Here is an 11,695-nt window from a genome sequence, read left to right as displayed (position 1 = left end):
CACTGTTTATTCTTTTATGCTAAGTCTGGTTTGTTTTAGGCTCAGGTCTATGGGCTTGATGATTTGCATAGGGGAGTGATTTGTATAGAAGGGCAGTGTGCTACACTTATGAATCCTTGAGGATTAGAAAAATCTTAAATCAATTGAAGGGGCCCATCAGCTGGAGTTTCTCTGGAGGACATGACTTTTCAAGGGGTGCAGAAATGCTCAAGAAAATAATTTTTCCTTGAGTGCTTGCTTCAGCAGCACATACATGAAAATTGGAATGATACCCAGAAGATTAACATGGCCCCTGGGAAAGGATGACACGTAAATTCATTAAGTGTTCTATATTTTTTTTAAAAGAAAAAAATTATTTTTTCTTGAAATGATGTGTGGGTACACAAAGGAGTGTTGGGCAGCATATCAAGAGAAAGTGTTAACTTGAACATGAGGAAAAGAGGTGCTATTTTCAAGGCTAGATGAACATGAGACCAATGCACATTTCTCACCTTGGTATTTTCATTTTAAAAAATGGTGGAACTCAGGTACATCTTGATTGCTTAGGATAATAAAGGATACATAACGGTTGGCCTATGGTGGCACAGTGGGTGGAGCATCGACCTGGGACACTGAGGTCACTGGTTTAAAATCCTGGGTTTATCTGGTCAAGGCACATATGACAGGCAAGCAAGGAACAGTTAAAGTGAAGCAACTATGAGTTATACTTCTTGCTCCTCTCCTCTCTCTCCTCTCTCCCTGAAATCAATAAATAAAATCATTTTAAAAAATAAAGAGGCTCTGGCCGGTTGGCTCAGTGGTAGAGCATCGGCCTGGCGTGCAGAAGTCCCGGGTTCGATTCCTGGCCAGGGCACACAGGAGAAGCGCCCATCTGCTTCTCCACCACTCCCCCTCTCCTTCCTCTCTGTCTCTCTCTTCCCCTCCCGCAGCCGAGGCTCCATTGGAGCAAAGATGGCCCAGGCGCTGGGGATGGCTCCTTGGCCTCTGCCCCAGGCGCTAGAGTGGCTCTGGTCACAACAGAGCGACGCCCCAGAGGGGCAGAGCATCGCCCCCTGGTGGGCAGAGTGTCGCCCCTGGTGGGCGTGCCGGGTGGATCCCGGTCGGGCGCATGCGGGAGTCTGTCTGACTGTCTCTCCCCGTTTCCAGCCTCAGAAAAATACAAAATAAATAAATAAATAAATAAATAAATAAATAAATAAATAAATAAAGGGTACATGAGGCATGAATAGAAAAACCACAGTATGGTACCAGGTGGGTCCTGGAAATATTAGGGAGGACACTTTTTAAAGTACATGATTGTCTAACCCGGTGTTTCGCAACGTGGGGCCCACACCCCACAGGGGGGCAATTCGATAGTTAAGGGGGGCAATTTGAAAATGGACTCGACACGACTTTAACTCTTTCGCCCCAGGCCATTTAAATGCAATGCTAGATATCGGTGCCAAATTTAACAAAAATTGCAATTCTTAAATAATTGCAGTAAATAATTATTAAGTATAATTTTGTTTGACGAGACCAAAATAACAACTGGGTGATTGGCGTCATCAAGTAAACTGCGTCCTGGGTTCACCGCGGAGCTTGCCGTCTGCCGCGGGAAACCCCGAACATTTTAAAAACTTGCTAAACAACGCAGTTATTCTCACCTAATTGGCCCATCGCAACTTCTGTAGTGTTTCACATCATTCAGTTGGTGTTAGTTTGAAATAAGTGTCAGTCAAAACTGTTGTAAAAGCTCGTTGATTTAATAAATATACATATATATATATTGTATAGATATAATTGGTAAGTATTTGATTTTATTTTTATCAAAATTAAACTCTTTATTAAGTACTTCTTGCATCAGGGCTAGAAAGCACTAATATTTTATAAATATTATTTGGGCTATAATAGTGCATGCATGACAATTTTAATTTTAGAAGCATACCTTTCCAGAAAATTTTGTCAAGTGGAAAAAATATAGATACCTTTTGATTTGCGGTGGTAGTGTAGTAAATGTGTTATATACATTTAAATAAATATGAATTTTTAGTATACGTTTACTCTATGTCACATTGAATATATTTTAACACATATTTTAATATTAGTTTTTTTTGTTTGTTTGTTTTTTGTATTTTTCTGAAGCTGGAAACGGGGAGAGACAGTCAGACAGACTCCCGCATGCGCCCGACCGTGATCCACCCGGCATGCCCACCAGGGGTGACACTCTGGCCACCAGGGGGTGATGCTCTGCCCCTCTGGGGCGTCACTCTGCCGCGACCAGAGCCACTCTAGTGCCTGGGGCAGAGGCCAAGGAGGCATCACCAGCACCCGGGCCATCTTTGCTCCAATGGAGCCTTGGCTGTGGGAGGGGAAGAGAGAGACAGAGAGGAAGGAGGGGGGTGGAGAAGCAAATGGGCGCTTCTCCTATGTGCCCTGCCGGGAATTGAACCTGGGTCCCCTGCACACCAGGCCGACGCTCTACCACTGAGCCAACCGGCCAGGGCCTAATATTAGTTTTTAATTGATCTTATTTTTACTTATTATATCCTATAGTAAAATAAGTGGTGCAAGCAAGAAAAAAACTCCTCAATATTCAGAGGAATATTTAAAATTTGAGTTCATACCCGCTGTTCACGATGAGCAGATTCCTTTTTGTCTTTTATGCCAGCAATGCTTGACCAACGAATCAATGAAACGAGATCGTCTTGAGGCGCATTTGAAGGTGAAACATAGTGCTCATATTAATTCAGATTTGAGTTACTTTAAAACTTTAAAGAAAAATTTTGAAAAAAGAACATTGAAGTCTCTATTTACTGCTCATACTTCAACTAATAATCGTGTTCTTGAGGCTAGTTATCAAATTTCTTTATTCATCGCTAAAACTGGAGAAAATCACACTATAGGAGAGAATTTAATACAACCATCAATATCAGCATTTCTTAAAACGGTTCTTGAAATAGATGACAAAGATGTAAAAGCTATGCCACTCAGTAACAATTCTGTTAGCAGAAGAATAGACGAAATGAGTGAGGATATTGAAAAACAACTTATTGAAAAGCTGAAAACAAGAAAATTCTCCTTGCAAATGGATGAATCAACTTTGAGAGACAGTGAGGCAGTATTGATAACTTACGTAAGATATATTGATAAAGGACATTTTGCTGAAGAAATGTTGTTCTGTAAAAGATTAGAAAGCACCACTACCTCCAAAGATATATATAATAAGCTAAAAAACTACTTAGATGTCAATGATATACCAATGAAAAATATAACATCTTGTGCTGCGGATGGTGCTCCCAATATGATGGGCAAGAAAAATGGCTGCTTAAAATTGATGAAAGATGAGAATCCAGAAATGATTCTTGTGCATTGTGTTGTTATTCATAGGGAAAACTTGGTAGCTAAAAACATCTCGCCTGTTCTGAATGAAGTATTACATACAGTAATAAAGTGTGTTAATGCTATTAAAGCTAGTGCCAAATGTGAGCGTCTTTTCAAGCTATTTTGTGAAGAACAAAATGAAGACCATGTGAGAGACTTTTACTTCATCCTGAAGTAAGATGGCTATCTAAAGGAAACTGTTTGAAAAGATTTATGGAACTGTTTGATACTCTTAGTGATTTTTTAAGCGACAAACCTGAAATGAAGTATCTGTTAACAATAGATGGAAAAGCATTTGTGAGTTATTTAGCCGATATCTTTGAAAAACTAAATATATTAAATAAGCAACTTCAAGGAACAAATAAAACTCTTGTCGATGCAAAAGCAAAGATATTTGGTTTCATTACCAATATTGAGTTATGTCAGAAACATATTAACAACAAAAACTTTAAACAGTTTCATTGGCTCCAAAAATGTGAAGTAACTGATACCGCTTTACTTGTTATTGTCAATCATTTGAATATTCTATCGGCTGATTTAAAAGAAAGAATTTCTGATTTAAAACAAATTGATTTCCCAACATGGATGATGCAGCCAATGTTAGTGGATTTGTCTGATATATCAAATATGCAGTATCAAGAAGAACTCGCAGAATTGCAAAATGATGAGTCAGTTAAAGCTTTATTTAATATCAAAGGAGCGATGGCATGGCTTTGTGAGGAAACAGAAATCAAATACCCAAATTCAACCAAATGTGCAAGAAAACTATTGCTACCGTTTCCATCTTCATTTTTAGCTGAATGTGGATTTAGTGCTGTAAATGATTTACTGGTAAAAAAAAGAAATCGGCTGGATATAACACAACGTGGAGACTTGAGACTAAAGCTAACCAAATTGGAACCTAATATAAAATCTCTGTGCAGCAAGCATCAAGTGCAAGGATCACACTAAATTAAAATAATAAATTAATATAGAAAAATCTGTATTAAAATTATTTGGAATTTAAATTTCTGTTTTTCATTATATGTTTTGAAATTTTACTTACTGTGTTTTGTTAACAATTTCATAGTGATTTCTTCCTAGAACCTATTATTTATGTTTATTAAGTGAACAAATCAATTTTTTAATGTTAAAAATTATGTATGTTACATAGGGAGGGACATAAAAATTTTAGAAAGGTTAAGGTGGGGCATGGCACAAAAAAGGTTGGGAAACACTGGTCTAACCAGTATTGAATGTAAACTGTAATTGGAAAATAAATTTTAAAAAATTTAATTTAAATTTAAAAAAAGAAAAACCAAAAATGGTGATTAAAATAAAACCAGGATCACTTTTATTTCCTGTTTATGAATACTTACACTTAGCTGTGTAGTTTGGTTACCATGGTCGTGTGGTACCTGATGTCACAGGCCACAGCATATAAAATCGCGGAGGCCACGACAGGCAAGAAGAAAGGCTTGGCCTTGTGTGAGTACCACAGGCCGCCCAGTGTGTCAGACGCCAGCCGGGGTGTGTACTGCAGCCTCATGACCCCAGTCTGGAGCAGCCTGCAGCCTTCTCTCTTCTCTTGCTTCTGCCTGCCCCCCAGTGGACAGCTATGGGAAAGCAGGAGGGTCCACCTTGGGGGTCTTTGTAGAGACTGCGCTGGCCTCTTGAGGCTCTGTTCCCAGGCTCTGTCTGTGGATTTCCGGGCTTTGCCTGCGATGCTCAGGAGTCTACATAGAATGCATACCTCCATTTCCTGTGTCATTTTTCTGGGGCCTTCATCTACCTCTGCCTGCCCTAATGCCCCATCTGCAAGCACCTTCCCTTGTGCAGACATGGCTTTTCTGAAAAAGACAAATTACTCCTTCTTTAGGTCCTACAAACTGTAGAGAACAAACAGGGTACTATGCTACTGAGCTCATTTCCATAAGGGACTCTCTTTTGCCTCCTATATGATACCATTCACTTATTCATAGAAATCTGCAAGATACAGGCCCCGGAGAGTCAAAAGAAACCGGGCCACAGTTCCTGCCTAGTGGAGCTCACCGTCCAGAGAAGGGGATGATTAGCCATCAGCTGCCATGTGATGAGGCCCACGGTGCTAAAAAGACATCTGCTGGTGCTGGGCTGTGGGAGTGGCGGCCGTGAGGAAAGAGGCATTTGGATTTGCTGTGGGTTCTTGAGACCACAGGGTTAGCTCAGCAACTGTGACTCGGGAAACTAAATGAGGCTGGCACAGGCTGTCCTGACAGTACAAGCCTCTGGAATACCCTGGCTGGGCTGGGTATTTCATCCTTGCCCAAGTCACAGGGATCTGACCAGCCCAGCTTGTGTGAATGCTTCTCGGCGAAGGCAGATGTTGCCGTATGCTCCTCTCTCTGACGCACTGCATGATTTTCCCGCTGTGGCAGCCCTTGGCTTCTGCCAACAATCCACTCTGCTTTGCTCACTGCAAGCCTCCCTTAATGTTTCTGAACCCCCATTTTCCACATCACTGATTCACAGAGATGAAAGGCCTAGAAAGGGAAAACAAGAAATGATCTCTAATGACTCAGGAGCCCTCCTGGCCTCTGTGATCTATGTACAGACTTGCACATTAAAAGCTGAGGGTAATAGCCTGACCAGGCGGTGGCGCAGTGGATAGAGCATTGGACTGGGATGCGGAAGACCCAGGTTCGAGACCCGGAGGTTGCAAGCTTGAGCGTGAGCTCATCTGGTTTGAGCAAAGTTCACCAGCTTGGACCCAAGGTCTCTGGCTCAAGCAAGGGGTTACTCAGTCTGCTGAAGGCCCATGGTCAAGGCACATATGAGAAAGCAATCAATGAACAACTAAGGTGTCGCAATGTGCAACGAAAAACTAATGATTGATGCTTCTCATCTCTCCGTTCCTGTCTGTCTGTCTCTGTCTATCCCTCACTCTGACTCTCTCTCTGTCTCTGTAAAAAATAAATAAATAAATAAATAAATAAATAAATAAATAAAAGCTGAGGGTAATAATGATGTCATCCGTGTAGGAAAAGCTGAAAGAAAAACAGATTGTTCTTCTCAATTCCTGACTCTAGGCAAAAATTCCTGCAGGGAAGACACATTCTCAACCCTGGTCTGACAGCTGAACACCTCATCCTGAGGTGAAAGTCCCTGCGAAAAGCCCCAGAAAATGTCATCTTGCTCATCTATCTCCCTGGTGCAGGTGATGTTTGTGGGATGAATGAATGGTTATCACCTCAAAACTTGTCAGGCCCCCTGATCTTTGGAAGAAACAAGAATTGGGAAATAAAAGCAACAGGAAGGCCCTTGACCCCTAGGCTTAAGATGGGTGAACAAATAAGGAAAAATGACTTGCTCACTACAAAACTGCTGAGAGGGATGACAGTTAAGGAAGGGTGGGAATCACCTGAGGGAGAGAAAGGACTAATGGTTCATCATGTCAGTGGGCACAAGTACCAGCAGGGCCAGCCACAGCAACGTGGCCATCACATCCCCTCCAGAGAAGAAGGAGCTATGAGTTGGCAGCAGAATGTGCCTGGATAAATGTTGCAGGGCCCTGTTAGGGTGGCAGCAATGCAGACATATTAGAGCCCCTGAGAAAGACCCAGGAGGGTTTTGCCCCAACTTGGCCCTTCTTCCTCTACAAAGGAGAGCTGGTATGAATCCCCAGGAGGATGGAGTGGAAGTGGTGGGAAAGCAGAGCCAAAGACTGTGAGGAATTGACTCCAAATCCTTGGTTTTCCCTGGAACTGTTGTGGCCTGGGGGAAGGGAGTTATATATCACTATAAATGTTGTGCACTCTGCAAATTCTGTAATTAGTCTAAGGAAACTCTGAGATCTTATTTTAGGATGTGTACATTCAAATTATCTTCCTGTGCCCCAGCTTTGTGTTCCATTAAATTCTCATTCTTCCTGCATTTCTGATTTTCCTCCGTGCACCCTTCCTTGGTGACACCCATAATTCATTCATTCACCCAACAAATATTGGTTAAATGCCCACTCTTTGCTGGGTCATAGTAGTTAGCAAGAATACATTGCCAGCAAAAACAGACATGGTTTCTGCCCTCATGGAACTTATACAATAGAGAAGGAGATGAGCTTGATCAATACCCACACAAATTAACATAACATTGCAATGCGCACTGCCCTGAGTATAGAATAAGGGCTCTGATTTAATAAGGGATGTCAGGGAAATCTCTGAGGAAATGAGGAGTGAAATGAACTCTGCAGAAACAGCAGGTTTAAGTAAGCCAGGCGAGCCCTTGCATCAGTGTGGTGGGGTGGCACCTGTGTCTTCAAGGCTGTGGAAGTCACAGGCGTAAGCAAAGTGTGGGCAGCAAGGGTGGAAGTATGCATGACAAGGCTGATTTCAGGACAAACAATGCACAGAGAGCCAGTGACATGCTGAAGTGAATGGGTCATACGATCAAATGTGCATTTCAGAATGATTGCTTCCGCCTCCCTGAAGACAAAAGCTTGGCAAGAGTCATAGTGGATGTCAGGAGACCAGTTAGGAAGCTGTTAGAGATGAGTTCAAGAGTAAGAAAAGAACAACAGAAGAAAGAGAGAAGATTCTACTTAGGAGGTATGCTTACCAGGAATGGTGATGAGGAGATAGGCTTACAATGTATTCCAGACCTCTGTGATCTTCCAACAACCTCCCCTGCAATGAGCCCCACCCTTTGTGGGCTAGATTCCTATTCAGTACAAATATAACTTCCCCTCTTTCAGGTTATTCCTAAGGATGCCTTCATCTTTTCTTTCTAGCTTTCTCTAAAATTGAAAGGAAGGAATATCTGGGATGCCTGGAACATATCAACTCAATGGTCAAGGGTTGCAGTGATGATAACAATCTCGAATGACAGACTGTCAATTTGCAAGTTCCCATGACCTTTAGCTAAAGGGCTGAATGGATAGCAGAGCTTCACAACTCTATAAGCTGCTACAGCATTGAATCTGCTGATTGAGTGCTCCAAATTCATGCATTGTCCAATTATCAAAGTGCTCTCCTAGTACACACTCAGACGGTGCTGTGGTAGGAGTCCTGCATTAACTGGGAGGGAAACCGGCTGCCCATGCCTTATACCTAGCAGCCTCACTTCTGCAAGACAGATCCATTCCTGGAATAGTGTTTCATGGCCGTGCTATGCTAGGTACTAGAAGCCAGAACAGGAAGAAGTTTCCTGCCCTCCGTGAGTTGCAGCCTCACAGGTCTACCAGTCAGGACAGCACAGTGCAACATGCCTCAGCACTCACAGAAAGAGTGCTGTGGGGACCCCCGGTGGATGACAGGAGCCCTGCCTGCTGAGTTAGAAAGGTTTTCCGGATGGCACATGTGAGACAGGTGTCAAGGGGTAAGTAGGCATTTCCAGGCAGAATGTTTCAGGCAGAAGGCACAGCACATACAAAGACACAAAAATACACAGGATTAAGGTGTGGTCAAAAAGTGGCCCCAGGGGTGATGATGCAGTAGGGAGCAGGACGTGAGAATGAAGACAGAGTTCCAGTGGGGTCACTGGAGGTTCTTAATTACCTGCTTTAGGGAATATTAATATCGATTAGTATTTTTATTGCAATGTAAAAAATTACCCTAGAACTTAGGTGCTTACAACAACACAGATGTATTATCACAGTCTCTGTGGATCACGAATCCGCACATCATTTGGTGGTCCTCTGGCTCAGGATCTCATGGGCCGCAGCCATCTCAAGGTTTGAGTAAGGGAGGGTCACCTTTCAGGCTCCCTCACATGGCAGCTGGCAGGTCTCAGAAGTCAGCTCTGGGCCACATGGGGCTCTCCACAGAACAGATCACAAAATGGTACTTGGCACGCGTGCACACACACACACACAGAGAGAGAGAGAGAGAGGGAGGGAGGGAGAGAGAGAGAGAGAGAGAGAGATGAATGAGAAAGATACAGCTTTTTGTAACCTAATATCCAAAATGACACCCCATCATTTTTGTTATATTCTATTTGATTTTTTTTATGTATTGATTTGGGAGAGAGAGAGAGAGAGGAAAAGAGAGAGAAACATCGATTTTATTATTCTACTTATTTACACATTCATTGGTTGATTCTTATATGTGCTCTGACCGGGGATCAAGCCTGCAAACTTGCTATATTAGGATGATGTTTTAACCAACGAAGCCACCTGGCCAGTACTATATTCTATTTGATTTGAGAGTCATTAAAGTTCAGCCTATATGCAAAGAAGGCTTACACATCATGTGATACTAGCAGATGGTGACCATTGGGGTCATTTTAAAGGTGGCTTACAACTTATACCAGAGTTATTTAAGTCACAAACTTGGCATTATCCTATTCTGCATAAAGTATATAGAGATACATATAATTTCACTGCATATTAGTTTTTTTGTATATGTATAGATGGGACACTCTGGTCCCTAAGAGCCCTGAAGAACAGTGTGTTTTACTTCACATCTCTCCCTAAGGATTTTGTACAACCCACTTGGCACTCATGCTATTATTATTAGATGGATTCAGCCAAAAGCTGCCTGTGTGGGTAGAGATAGGTAGAAAGGTAGAGAAGTAGAGAAAGGAAGTCATCAGGACCCCAAACTGAGTAAAGGAAAAAGCCACACACCAACTAAAATTAGAAATGAACCCGAAGGAAAAAGCCACACCAACTAAAATTAGAAAAGAACCTGAGTGGAACTAAGTATCATAGTTGACAGCTCATGCACCCGATGCCAACTTACCACAGCTAAGCAGTGCCCTTGATTTTCTCACATGCAACTGAAAATAGCTGGCATTCATTCTGAGGGAGAGCTACTAAAATAAGTAACTACTGGGAGCTATACCATGCTGCTCATTCAAGCTGAAAGCAGTCTGCAATTATTTTGCCAAAATTAGATACAAATTAAGTTGCCACCACCAGAACCCTTTTTTCTTGCACTATATTACAAAAAAGAAAGTGATTTTTGAACTCTTATAATTTAGATTTCTTCCCTTACAAATAAATATGATCTCTGATCCACAAAAGAAGATTGCTGATAATAATATCTTGTGTGATCTAATCTCTTCAGGAACCTGTCTTTCTGATTTTCAGACTTGGGTTAGCTGCTATGAACGTAGAGTGACAGGCTAGTAAAGGTGACTGTTGGTGAGTGCGGGGGATAACCTGCCCACATTTAAAGTATACCATGTGGTGCCATCCTAACCTGTCAGGGGTGGAGGAGAGGGGCTTGCATAGAACCAACCTGTATGATGTGTGTAAATGACTTCACTCCCACTTTTTATTGGTGGTCTGAAAGCTCTGAGAGTCAGTGTCCATTTGGACATAGAAGTTCTGTGTTTTCAAAAGCAAAACAAACATACATGAAAACAAAAACAATAATGATAATTTGGAGTCTCCCTTAAACGTGGCTAAGAAGGTACTGGCATGTAGATAATGAGAATGTTTGGGGGTGTTCTGCTATGAAAGAGCCCCTGAGGTGTGTTATCTCCTTTTTAACATGCTATCTTCTCTGATCTGCCTTTGGAAGAAGAGCCCAATGGTGTTGGAACCATAGGGACCATGGTGGCTTCTGGGATCAGATGCTCCCACACCACACCAATGGTCCTGTGCGGAAGGCAGAGATTTTTTTTTTCTCATTGTTGGAGACATTAGTCACAGAAGAAGCACATTTAAACCTACCCCACACATTCCTACCCTATATCCTTATGCTAATCTGGTGGGCCTTAGAAATGACAAATTAGTTTTCCAGGTCATCTTTCCTGATCTGTGAAGGTTGTTTTTGTTTTGTTTTATTTTGCTTTGTGGGGGGTCTCCATGATTCTCAAAAGGGAAACTGCTAAATGGTTACCTAAGCAAACCCTTAAGATGGTGAACTTTTTTTTTTTTTTTTTTTTTTTTTTTACAGAGACAGAGAGAGAGTCAGAGAGAGGGATAGATAGGGACAGACAGACAGGAACGGAGAGAGATGAGAAGCATCAATTATCAGTTTTTTGTTGCGACACCTTAGTTGTTCATCGATTGCTTTCTCATATGTGCCTTGACCGTGGGCCTTTAGCAGACCAAGTAACCCCTTGCTTGAGCCAGAGACCTTGGGTCCAAGCTGGTGAGCTTTTTGCTCAAGCCAGATGAGCCCGTGTTCAAGCTGGGGACCTCAGGTCTCAAACTTGGGTCCTCTGCATCCCAGTCCGATGCTCTATCCACTGCGCCACTGCCTGGTCAGGCGATGGTGAACTTTTATAATTATTTTCAGTGCCTCTTTTTCCAGATATTTCAGGTCTTGGGGAGAAACTGAAGTAAAGCTAAGTGAAATCAAAGTAAATTGAGTGATGCGAAATGATTTGTTGTCAGCACTGATTTCCCCAAGCAGCTCTCTCCCAGAAGACT

General features: G+C 42.2%; 1 non-coding gene across 1 annotated transcript; it reads left to right on the top strand.

Annotated features, from left to right (window-relative positions):
* The first annotated feature begins 230 nt into the window (after positions 1-230).
* On the top strand, positions 231-337 carry LOC136396499 (U6 spliceosomal RNA). The gene has a single exon (XR_010749784.1). It is a non-coding gene; the product is annotated as a U6 spliceosomal RNA (small nuclear RNA).
* Positions 338-11,695: the final 11,358 nt, after the last annotated feature.

Source organism: Saccopteryx leptura, chromosome 2 (assembly GCF_036850995.1).
Source record: "Saccopteryx leptura isolate mSacLep1 chromosome 2, mSacLep1_pri_phased_curated, whole genome shotgun sequence".
NCBI lineage: Eukaryota > Metazoa > Chordata > Mammalia > Chiroptera > Emballonuridae > Saccopteryx > Saccopteryx leptura.
The sequence above is the reverse complement of the archived record's forward strand: the minus strand, read 5'-3'. Positions and strand labels throughout refer to the sequence as shown.